The sequence below is a fragment of the Pinus tabuliformis genome, chromosome 3_2 (assembly GCF_031772625.1).
Source record: "Pinus tabuliformis cultivar Carrire ecotype Pingquan chromosome 3_2, CPIR1, whole genome shotgun sequence".
NCBI lineage: Eukaryota > Viridiplantae > Streptophyta > Pinopsida > Pinales > Pinaceae > Pinus > Pinus tabuliformis.
Window position 1 is genome coordinate 54,125,942 of NC_142302.1, and position 13,719 is coordinate 54,139,660.

Consider the following 13,719-nt stretch of genomic DNA (forward strand, 5'->3'; position numbering starts at 1 on the left):
TATGTTCACACTTGCGAGTATCCTAAGGAATATTTTGTGGTATTGCAGTCTCGAAATCACATGCCCAGAATTTTCGCACCCGAGATTTTAGGGAGGTCGAAATTTCAGGGATGGACGAGAATTCAATGATTTGACTAGCATTGACTTTTGTTAACTATGATTTGTTGAAGATGGCTTGATGGAGATTTTACCTGGGTCTCCGAGGTAGTCTTGGTCTTGGTCTTAGGTCTTGTATATCTCACTTTGATCTGATTCTATAAGAAGTGGATTTTCTTTTGTTTTCCCTCTTGTGGGGTTTTTCCTTGGCTTGGAGCCTACACCCTTGTGTTCTTTATCTATGGTGATCTTCGTGTTTTATATTTTTTATAATTTCTTGATGAAGAAGAAAACATAATCTTTAGTAAAAATCCAACAAATGTTCACAAGTAATTATCATGACCAAGAAATAAATCATAATCTACAGCACTTTGGTTTCTCAACAATCTAAAGCCCCAATCATCCTATAAAAGTATTAGCACACCTTGAGTGAGAATTTCTTCCCTTGTGGAAGATAAAATATGCTAGTGTTATGCTAGACTACAACATGCACGTTGTTGGTACCTAGCGGTAGAACCTTGGGTCTCTATAATAAAATTTTCCACCAACACCAACTGACCCAAACTGGTCATTTTTATCTTAGAGGTCCTCCAAACACTCACCATGCTTCCCATAACTCACCACCACCCCATTCGAACATCATGGAAATCCCTTAACATGACTTGCCTATGCAGCGTCCTTTGATCCCTGATGGTTAAGAACCCAACCTAGCCAGACTAGCCTCGTGCATTATTTATTGGCCCTCTAGCTCACACCACTATGTTCCACCATTGATAGTTACGCCATATATCCCCACAGCATTTTCATAGACCATTTATTCTCATTCATATCATCCACTCATCTCTTATCCTCATGCTATGAAAGGGAAGTTACACCTACCTCCCTTACTTGTGCATTCACCCACAGAGGCCACCTTTTGTCATTCATACACTGGTACTTCTGGGGAAAATGAAGAAGTTAGGAGGTAGATTTCATTTCATGATTTACAACTAGATATACAAGGATAGAGTAAGTGCTAAGAAAAAGAACATCATTGGCTCATATATGCATCTTAACCTATCATGATTTACATTATTCAGGTTGAATTTATTTTGGACTTATTTTCAGATTTCAACATACATCTACATTTTGGACAACAACTTTATTTTTGGTTATATAGTTTTATTGATGACATGAAAATATATGGGAGGCACAAGGATTGGTTTGCATTTATTTCCATGAGATGATTTATCATATTTCACATGCATAATGATATATTTGATGTTCGATATTTGGATGGATGATAGCACTTTATGATTTCATATTGATATTTTTATGGGAGCCATGAGGTTTTATTTTATGGAATTTCATAGATGTGAGCATTATTGGGGCCTCCACCTATTAAACATGAGTAAAATAATTTTAAATCTCCTTTAAATGACTCTCTCTTGAAACTAAGAAAATAATATATTAATTTAATGAAAAAAATTAAATAGAAAATAGTTACCTCCCCAACTATCCAAGAGAAACTACAAAATAAGAGAGAAGTCATTCAAATATAGAAATGGAAAGAGAGTGAGGAGAGGTATGCTTAACTCATAAATTTGTCATCTTCCTAATATACATTTTTTCTCTCGAGTCCAAGAGCTTAACTATTTTGGTTGATAGTAAAACCTCTTGAGTGACAAGGAGGAAGTGAATACTTCATTTATTGACTCATCTTTCTTACAATTTCTGGGTTGCTAGAAGGTCTAATATATTTTATCAAATTTAATTGTTGCATATTTTGCATAATCATTTTGCTAAAACAATCTTATCAAAGAGGTCCAAGCTATAGTCGGTGATTTTATCTTGCTTTTTTCATGGCACTCGGTTTCCTATGTATGAATATGTAACATCTTAGGCTTCTAAAGTTGTTTATGGTCCATATTTTTCATAAATCTGTAAAAGAAATTGGTTGTACTCATACATTTTTAATAAAAAAATCAACATTTTAATTATCTCTTACTTGGCATACATCTCTTTATTTTTCATATTTTATTTTTTGAATATAATGAGCATATTTTTGGCACATTCTACTTAGTTATTAGTTGTAATGCACCATGTTATTTAGCACATGCACGTTCTTTTGGCTGGTGGTGTAGCCTATAAATATCTAAATATTGTTACTTTTCAACATTCTTTCTGCAATTTTTTTAGCTATAAAGTGTTTATATTTGTACAATGAATTAATGCAAACAATTTTTTTTCTTTTGTTGTATAGTTTCAATCTCTTTCTTTCATGTACATTCACACCTTTGTGCATAGCTAGATATAACACTTAGGGCTCTAAGCAACCAGGCTTTGTTCCCATTATATCATGTAGCTCTGTGAGATTTGAAAGTGTTGTTAGCGGAGCATCAAAATTTCACTTGTGAACAACTTTTAGGTGACCATACTAGGGAATGATTGTTTCATCTCTACTTCTTCATTCCTCTTTACAGATGACCATACCCTATGTTAATCAACCTAGAATTAGTAATCAATTTAATGATCAAAGGATCATAGCACATTCCTTGTTTGAATTTATCCTGGAAGTTTCTATCTCTTTTGTTGAATTTGAACAATCTTGGGCTATTATAGTCCAAGATATAAATTCACAAGAATGAAGGGAAGCCCTTGAAATGCAACTTAGTGACCACCCTTTCTGATAATAAACTAGCTTATGTCCAATGAATCATGTTCCTCTAGAAGGATATCTAGTCTTTTTTTTTTTTTTTTTAAGTGTGGTTCGCGGGCACCGGAGTGGCCGCTACGTCCACATAGAGAAGCGGGGCAGCTCCACCCGAAGGGATCTGTCGGTCGGCCATAACAGGCCTAACCCCGAGGGCGTCGAGGAGATTTGACCCCGTGACCTCCCAAACCGGGAGAGTACTATCAACGGGAACTCGACCATTTGAGCTATCCCTCGGGGCTAAAAACTTATTGCTCAAGAATAAATTCCATTTCTTGCAAAATCATGTCATGAAAGCAATCTACAACTCAAGAATCTTCCTCTTTGATGCAATCTCCATCAACTACTTTGTTATCATCTCAAATTGGAATATTTTATTCATGTTTCAATCCCATATAGTCCACCACTAATCCTACCAAAGTTATTAGAAAGTATGGATTCTTTTAGTTTAAATAAGATGTTAGTGCTACTCCTTGGCATCTTCCCTGTTGGGTCCTTCATTTTTCTGGGGTCAATTTTGGTTGGAATATGGTTGCGAAGAAAAAGTAGCATAGGCCAAAAAAGGGTTTGGTTTATTTGGGCGGAAGGCAGTAACGGAAAGAAAAGGACCAAATGGTTACTTCAAGATTTTTCAAGTCTGCAAAAGAAGAATTGGGTTATTACAATTGAAAGAATCAAGTGAATGTGGACCAAACAGGTATGGATCTCATCAAGGTGGTTAGAGTTGACTCCATCAAGCGAGTGCAAACAATTTCAATGAGCCAATATATATATATATATATATATATATATATATATATATATATATATATATATATATATATATATATATTATATATATATATATATATATATATATATATATATATATATATATAGTGAGAGAGAGAGAGAGAGATAGCAGTAGTATGTTGATATGCTACTAGAATTACAACTTACATTTTTCTAATATAATTCTATTGTAATTCTACTATAATTTTGAGTTTGTAATGAAAGTCTTGGGAGGGATTATTAACAGGTCTAGGAAATTTAATGCATATATGTAAATGTAATATGGATCATGCTTGCTAATGAAAAAAGGAGGCTATTGCGGTGAATTTATTTGTGTTTATGTGTATGCTTTAAAAGTTTTGAGTGTCTATTCATTTCTTGTGCAAAGGTTAATTAATTGATATATGAATGTTAATGGCCATGATGCACATTTTAACAGATGTAATGTATTCTAAAACCATATAAACCCCATCATCATACAAAAGTCTCAGTACACGTCGGGTGATACTTTCTTCCTTTGCAGAAGATTGAATACGTCAACATTATGCTATACTACAATGGTCTCTTCATTGGCACCTTGTAGTAGAATGCTAGGTCTCTATAGGAAAACAAATCACCAACAAATGGCTCAGTTGCCAGGACCCGAAGATTAATTGGGGTTTAGATAATGGTGACTAGGATCACCAAAAACAATGTTTGAGAATGGTGGGAAGAGAAACTTGATTCCTTCATATATCAATAGGCACAAATACGATAGAAAAACCTAGATTGGGTTTGTGACAAGATCTTAATTATTGATCCTATCTACAATCAATATGAGATATTTTGGTGCAAATTCCTTGAAGAATTGTATCATTGGTTAAGAAGACTGAAACATTTCTTGGGAATTGGGAGTTCTGGTTGAATATTTAGAACTTGGAATATAGCTAATCTAGTAGATTTACATAGGTTGGATCATGAAATTACTAGGGCCCTTGAATTTTGGGTGCAAGCTATATTGGAAGGATGTATCATTGAGTTTGTTGCGGAGAATCACTAGTCATTTTCCAAAGTGAAAGTTTTGTTTAAATACATATTAAGAGGAATGTTGTTGAAGGATAGCCCTACGTGGATTAAAATTTTCATGGTAGAAGAAAGATTGATGTTGTTTCCTTAATCCAATATGGCAGTGTAAAACCCTTGTACTGGGGGTAGGGTCCTTGGGGGATATGCTAATCGGTTGCAAAAATTGAGAGAGAGTTGTGATGGATGGGGAGGAGTTGTCAAAAGCACAAGTCTATAGAGAAATAACTAGGGCACAGATATCTAATGAATGAGGGAATGGAAGTTACATGATATTAGGAGAAGGAAAAGGGAGTTTCATTAGATAGGTGAAGCATAGAGCAGTTACAAGGAGAAGAGATGAGAAGACCAGAGTTTTGGAATGTAGTAATGGGAGAAGGATCGAACTCTAGTGCAAGAGAGGGGTCTAGAGGAGATTAGTTTGGAAAGCAGAGTAAGAATAGTGAGGCCCATCAGGAATTAGGTGGAAATGGAACGTCATAAATGCTAGATTCAAGGATCTCGATGTTTGATCCAAATACTCCTGTAAATGAAGTGATGCACTTCATTACGAGAATATTGTTTTATGAGGGTGATTCTTCCATGGAAGGTAGAAGTCCACAAGATAGAAACATGGTTGGTTTTCTCCATGCCCTTCCCTTTATACCATATCAAGACCTTATAATTTTCATTTCCAAGTTAGTTAAGACTTTGAAATTCCATAACATTCATAAGGTGTATTTGGCTGGTAGTTTTGGTAGCAATAGTCAATCACATTTCACAAATTATTTACAACCTAGTTCAAGAGGCTTTATCTTATTTATGCTTGGTCATATTCTAATGGATGGGAATGTAGTTGGATAATTTACTTGGTATCCTAAGTTCTCAGGCCAAGGGGATGAGGATGCAGAACAAAATTGGTACATGTGTGAAGCTATATGGAGATCTAGACAGAATCCAAAAGACTCTAAAGTGACTGAATTCCATACTACTTTGAGACATAGAACTCTTCAGTAATTTGTTAAATGGTCAACAACAACTCAAACTTTGACTTTGGAAATAGTTAGACAAGAATTCATTAGTGAATCTAAATTGCCTTAGACCAACCAGCAAAGTGTGGTTGAGTTATGGAACATTAAGCAATGAGAGGGGTAACTGCATGGGGATGTATGCAATGATTCAAAGATGTTGTTGGGAAGCTAACTTATCTAATTCATCTAGACCACCAGAAGGAATGATTTATTAAAGAATTGTTGCCATTAATTGGGATCCCTCTAATGCAACAAAAAATTGATACTATATAGGATGCAATGAAGTAAGATATGAAGATTAAAATGATGGTAGGATATATTAATGACTACAGAGAAAGTTTTTCTTTTGGAAATACTACTATAATTGGTTTGAAGCATCAAATTGTCAATTTTATTGAAAGGCTCAAGGGCATGAATACTGCCAAGCCCAGCTGACCACAAGTTTAGTGTAATTTTTTCATATTAAGGGGCATCATGCTACATATTTTCTGAGGTTGCTAGGTACTAGAACTTATGATGTACCGCTCAGACCACCTCCTCCTCATGTAGGACCTTCTGGAGAAGTTACGCAAGTTTCAACGAGTGTTCTTTTTTAGGGACATACTGAGTACCATGCATTTCTGAATAAACAAGGTATGTATTCTAATGAGTATTGTGAAATATGTCATACCTATGGGAATTATCCTTGAATTTATCCTATATTACAAAAATATTCAAATATACTTAACAACATGTTCTGCGAGTTTTGTGGGTCTTCCACTCACCATACCAACCAGTGCAAAGCCTTGGATGCTCTAGCTAATCGACTAGATCGTACTTATTTTAGAGAGAACAAGTGCACTCAAGGAAGAGGAGGCAGAGGATTTAGAGGAGGGAGAACAAGAGGAAGAGTTTGTAACAACCTCGAGTTAAAATCTCATGTAATAAAAGTTAATAAAGGAAAAGTAAGACCACGGTAAAGGGACACCTATTCCAAGATGAATGTTGAGAAAAATATCCTAGTGGGCATCAATTGCTATGTTTTATGGCTAAGGAGAAATTGGCAAAGGCAATGGCTAAGGCTTTGGAAAGGCATGAGGTATTTTTGGAATTTTATTTATGAAAATAATGGAAATTAGGAGAAAAGGAAGGTGAATGGTCACAGGTTTCACGTGAGGAGGAAAATGAAGGCAAATAATGGGAAATTGAAGAAAATAGAGGCATCAATGATAAAAAGGAGTATGAGCATCAGTTGGTAGCCTTTTTTTAGTTTAGTGTTAGAATTTGTCTCAAAGAGGAAAAATCACCATGAGGAGAAAGAAAGTAAGAAAGCAAGGAAAAGAAAGGAAAACCAAGGAAAGGAAAGGTAAAGCACGTACAAGGAAAGCAAAGGAAGGAAAGGATCAAGCAGCTTTAGCGGGAATACTTGCAGGTAATAGATTGCATGTGTGATTTCCTAGCTGGTTTTGACATGCATGATATGTGCATGTTGGTATTTGGTTCTTTGTTGTCATTGGCATGGATTTTTCCAAGTTTTGATAGTGGATTTTAGCCTAGCCTTGCATCTTCTGGATAGTCATGACGTGATGGGATTGTTCTTGGTTTGAGCTTTGGATTTCCAAATGGTTTCAAAATCCAGGGTGAGATGGTCTCAAGAAAATTTCCAAAGGCCTAGGAATCCCTTAACCAATAATGGTGGGATACACGGTAAATCTTGAGGGTGGAGACATGAAAATTCCTCAAGGATGGTGAATAAATTATGAGGCATCAAAGCTCGGTTTGGTTTTTTTATCTCGAGAGTTGTTTAGGTGATATCAAGGTATGGTGAGGGTGGATTTGGTTTAACCTTTGGATCCCCTTGGTTTTTTATGGACTGGTTTATCCCATTAGATCCCACATTCATGTTTGGAATATGGCATAGGGGTGATTGGTTGAAAGAAATATTTGGTTAATCCAATCTATGGTCGGGTGGTATGTGGAAGTCCCGAAGTTGGTTGGATTTTGCCTATGTTTAATAAGATCTAAGTTTCTCTTTCTTTTGATGATTAAATGTACTTGTTATTGTGTGGCTTTAATGGTTGTTCTCTCATTGTTATTTATTTGGTCATATGTTGGTTATAAGCATGGTTATATAACAGATCTCAATTATGGCTCTATTCATGTTTTTACTTGTAACTGAATGCATAATGAATGCAAGACCTAATTGGTGTTATGACAACTAATGTGAGAAGGTAGAGACCCTTCTTGTTAAGCCTCAAATAAGTTTTTAGTCCCTTATTTTCAGACTTGTATTCATGACCTGTAGGTTGCATATCTACCAAGTGTTTGAGAGAATGTCAGTCCCGGTTGGGGATGGCCAAGTCAAGTCCTGGTTCTAGTTTTTGGTTTATAGGCATTTTCTTCATGTCTTGTATGATTTCTAGAAGTTTCATAGCTTTTGGGGAAGAGGCTAAGCCCCAGCCCCTAGAAAATAGCCTTAATTCTTGCAGTCACTGGCATAGCACTGGAAGAAAAAGGCCATAGCCACACTGATGCAGGCCTATGGGAGCGATTGGGAATGCATAGTCACATGGAGGCCTTGGCAAGGGAGCGACTGGGACTCTAGATCAGGAAAAAAGTGATTTGTCTCAGCGGTTGGACACTTGAAGAGGTTGGGTTACTCCTGGAGGTCCTATGGCACCTGAGGGAAGTCAGTAAGGTCTTGTTGTGTCAACTCCATTTCCTTAAGATCATTTAGGAGGTTGACTCATATCATAGTAGCCCCTCATCTCATGTTTACCCCAAGTAAGTCTGTGAAAGTGGGTAGATGTGATAAGAGGCGCATTACAGGGTGGCATCAAAGAAAGTTATGTTCTCTTTGGGGAAGGTCTGGCTTCTATTCTGATTGGGTGTTATATGATACCACAGGGTGGTATCAGATCATGGTTCAACACTTGGACTAGATGGGTTGGATGCATGTTGTTATGCATGCATTTTGATGGTTAATGTTGTCATGCATGAGGTCATTGCATGTAGTGTATGTGATCATGATGTTGGTATGTTATGAGGCTACATTTTATAGAGATAGAGCAGGAGATAAAAAACATTAGAGCAAGGTTGCAGCATTAGACTTTGAGGTAAGAGCACATCATCATACAGGTTTGTATGTTTGGTATGCAGGTATGTTGGGTAATGATTGTTACAAGCATTAGGGTTGTGTACATGTCTGTCAGTCTATGGTTCTTGTGGTTACATGTATGATAGATGTTAGTTAATCAATGTGATCATATGTACTTGTGTCAGTTAGTCATGAAGGATAGTAACTTGTTGTTATATGCATGGTGGTAGTATGCATGATAGTTATGGTCATTGTAATTAGGATCTTGATTTTATATGTATCATGTTATTTTGGATTGGCCTATGTGGATGGTTAGGGTTATGAAATTCAGGTATGGGCCGATATGCTTGTGATATTGTGTCATAATAATATAGACTGACTATGCATATGTCATTGTTATGCATGAATGACAGTTGTTTATGAGTTTATGATGTGAACATGTTAGCTAGTTACTGTTATGGATATCATGACCTTAATTATGTTTGGGTTGATATGTTGTGAAGTTATATCATGCTAATCTAGATTGATTGTGCAGACAAGATAACCTCCCCTGAGATACATTGAGGTATGAGTTTGATTATGTCGTCTATTTGGTGTTTGAGTGTTTGATTATGTCATCTATTTGGTGTTTGAGTGTTTGGGGTCTATTGTGTGATATATATGATTGTTGAATGTTTAATTAGTTGCATGATATGAGTTTGTATCTATAAGACTGCATGAAGGAATGATATTATTTAAGATGTTTGCACTAACACATATGTGCTTAGAACAACTGTTATGTACTTGAGTGTAAGCAGGTGATAGTTGTAGCATTATGTATTATGATTGATGAATGTGAGTTGATTGTTGATTATGACATGGTTGTTAGACTTGGTAAAGGTTGATTTCAAATTAATAGATATGATGTCTTGATCTTTGGAACATGTGGCTAACATGTGTGTTCAGTTACAAGGCAGTGTGCTTGGCACATCAAGGTGAGGTAATCAGTATATTGTTACATTCATTTATACACTTACAGTTATGTGTTTATAGTGGTATGATGCAGGGAATTGTGTGGAAAAAAGAGACTGCTATGAAATCTTGAAGAAGGCTCAAGCTGAGCTTTCCTTTGAAAGCATTGGGCACCCATGGGATTGAATCATGGTGTTTGTTTCTAGTTTCATGCTTTCGATCTTTTGTGATTTTTTTGTGCCTTACTTTCAATTTTGTTTATGTTTGGCGTATGTCCATGCCACTTTTCTTGTGGTGTCGTATTGTTATTGGTTTTCCTGGTTTTATTCTTATTTGTTTCTTGTTCTTGCCTTTTGTGCTTTGAGGGTTTTGGGAATTGGTATTGGAAAGAGGGAAGTTATGGATCTCGGGGAGAGCTGTGTGGTATCTGACAGGTAATGTAAAACCTAGATGAAGCCCAGAGCATGTATAAGGGAAATTGAAGGCAATAATGTGACATCCAGTTGGACTGGTTGGGTCCATTAGGGTAAATGGGTGGTGGCATGACAGTCATGAGAAAGGTAATAAGAAAATTAAGGTAAATAGATTTGAGGTGTCAGATGCCTTGGCTATGTTGGCAACTGTTGCTCTCAATGTTGTGTATGTTGTGCATGGATAAAGGGAGATATCTTAACCTTGACCTTAGGATATCTAGTAATTATATTGTGATCATTATTATGCTAATGTGTATATATGTATATATATGTATGTATGTATGTATGTATGTATGTATGTCATTGTCTGACAGGGTCATCAGAGATCATGATTATTTTATGTTGATGTTTATATGTGTGTATATATATGTATGTATGTATGACATTGTCTAACAAGGTCGTAAAGGATCACCCCTGTGGAGGAATGATTGTTTGTGCAGGTGAATGGAATGAAGAGGTTCCTGGTTTATGATGAATCAAGTGGGAAGAGTAGCCCTAACAGATCTATCAGGTCAGTATCATGTGGATATGAATTGATATATGATTTTATACTATGTCTATGTTTATGTTATGGATAAGTAATGATGAGGGATACATTAGCGGAGTGAAAGCAGTATGATCTATGACATGCTAGGACAAGCATGGATAAGACACTAGAAGCAAGGTTGCTTGGTAAGGATAGTGTGGTCTTAAGATGTGCAGTACCAGTGTTGTGTACATGTAGCATATGCAGTATTGTGTACATATGATGTTGTGTGCATGTTTCATATATGATGTTGTGTGCATGTTTCATATATGATGTTGTGTGCATGTTGCATATATAGTGTTGTGTGCATGATTGCATATGTGGTGTTGGGTACCGATGGTGCTAAGTACATGTCGTATATGCAGTGCTATGTACATATGGTGCTATGTACATGTTGTGAATGTGGTGCTATGTACATTTGGTGCAGTGTACATGTTGTATATGTGGTGCTATGTACATATGGTGCAGTGTACAGGTTGTACATGCAGTGTTGTGTACATATGGTGTGGTGTGCATGATTGTACATGTGGTGTTGTGTGCATGTGGTGCTATGTACATGTGGTACATGTGGTGTTGTGTGCATGTGGTGTCGTGCAGATGGTGTTGTGTACATCGGGTGCTATGTAAATGTCATACATGGTGTTGTGTACACATTGTACAGGTGATGCGTGTGCATGTCGTGTTTTGCACATGTTGTGCAGGTGGTGTTGTGTACACATTGTGCAGGTGGTACTATGTATAGGCAGTATTGTGTACATGTTGTACATGTGGTATTGTTGTGCATGTGGTATTGTGTACATGTTGTACATGTTGTGTTGTGTATATTTGGTATGGGTTATAGGTATTGTGCAGTTGTTGTATCGTGACATGTGTATTCGTGGTATTGTACAGTGTGTATGTATATGTGTTGTGTTGTACACTAGGTGTGGGTGTATGTGTTATGTTGTACACCGGGTGTGGGTGTATGTGTCGCGTTGTACACCGAGGGTAGGTGTATGTGCTATGTTGTACATTGTGTATGTGTATATGTTATACAATGTGATAGGACATGCATGTATGGGATTGTCTAGGCCTTGTTGTTGATATTGAGGGTTGAGACGGTTTAGTCTTTGGATTCCCTTGTTGTTGCTATTGAGGGTTGAGACGGTTTAGTCTCAGGATACCCTTGTTGCTATTGAGGGTTGAGGTGGTTTAGTCTCAGGATACCCTTGTTGTTGATATTGAGGGAGGAGGTGGTTTAGTCTCCAGATTCCCTTGATGCTTAAAGAGAAGGTGTTGGGTGGTTGTTGGGTTTGGAAATCGATTCAATGTGTGTACAAAAATGACAAAGAACAAAGGCAGAAGCAAAGAACCATTTGAAAGATAAGTATTAGTATTTTATTTCAGTTTTAATTATGCATTTGATATATGATTTTGATTTATGATGGTTGTGTTTTGAGCTAACTGGATGTGATATGTTTATACATGGTGATTTGGTCAAAGATCTGGTTTGACTTGTTGTGACATGAAGTAAATAGAATTGCAAGTGTACCTTATTGACGGGCCACCAATGAGGTATGATTTGAATTTATTTCAATTCATTTTTGTCTAATGGAAATTATGTGCTTGGTATAAGAGTGCATGGAAATTCCTGGTTGGGTGGTTGAAACTAACTCCAAGGATTAGAAATAGTGGAAAAAGGAATTGGAACATGGAGTAGTATGCTAGCAAAGCACTTCAGGAGCAAGGCCATTGTGGGACACTGGTACCCAATAGTGTCCACTAATTTCCATGAGCATGGTATGACCTGTATGATGGTTTTGAGGTAGGTATATTCCTTGCTTGTTTGAAATTTTGATGTGAGGAAGCCTTTCCAAGGGATGGATCACCCAAGATAGGGGATATTAGGGAACTTGGAAGCTGAGTGACTACACAGAAGGGGATGACCGAATTTCCCAAGGGAATGTGTAGCAGAGAAGGGAAGGTCAGGGAATGGATTTGTTTTGGTCATTAGCATTGCTAGATGGAATAGATTCACATTAGGAGTGTGCCTTGGAACAATGAGCCAGTAACTTTTCACTAAAAGGACAAGTGGTGTAGGACTGTAGCATTGGACATTGGATGCAGGTTTGACTTTGGCAGTGGATTCTAGACTTCTTAGGAAGGAGGTGAATCTTGGTATTACTTAGAGGGTGGAGGTGTAGACCTCTGGACTCCCTTGTTGCGAATGCGGGCATCATATCCTTTTATTTGTTGGTTGAGAAAATGTGCATATGTGCATATGTGTATATTATTGTAAATATTGTATCGAGCTAGATTTATAAAGCTCCATAGACAATATGGTTATTTTCTAGTTGAATCAAATGTGCATAAGTATATGTGGTTGTTACTGTAAATACCATAATGAGTTGTGCTATAAAGCTCCAGTACATGGTATGATTGTCATGTATTCAACAGGCTACTCATTGTAAATACTGCAACAAGTTGGGTTATAAAGCTCTAGAGGCATTATGTTTTATCTTTTCAGTGGTTTTTTTGGGTATAGGTGTGGTTAAACACTGAGGACCGTGTTCCTCTAAGGGGGAGGGGTTTGTAACATCCCTAGCTTAAAATTTCATGTAATAAAAGTTAATAAAATAAAAATAAGACCATGGTCAAGGGAAACTTATTCCAAGCTAAATGTTGGCCAAAATATCCTAGTGGGCATCACTTATGTTTTATGGCCAAGGGGGAACTTTGGAAAGGCATGAGGTATTATTGGCATTTTATTTATGAAAATAATGGAGATTAGGAGAAAAGGAAGGTGAAAGGTCACAAGTTGCATGTGAGGAGGAAAATTAAGGAAAATAATGAAAAAATGAAGAAAATAGGGTCAGCAAGGATAAAAGGATTATGAGCATTATTTGATAGCCTTTTGTTAGTTTATTGTTAGAATTTGTCATAGAGAGGAAAAAGCACCAAGAGGAGAAATAAAGTAAGAAAGAAAGGAAAGTAAATGAAAAGCAAGGAAAGGAAAGGTAAATCAAGGACAAGGAAAGAAAAGGAAGGAAAGAATCAAGCAACTTTAGTGGGAATACATGCAG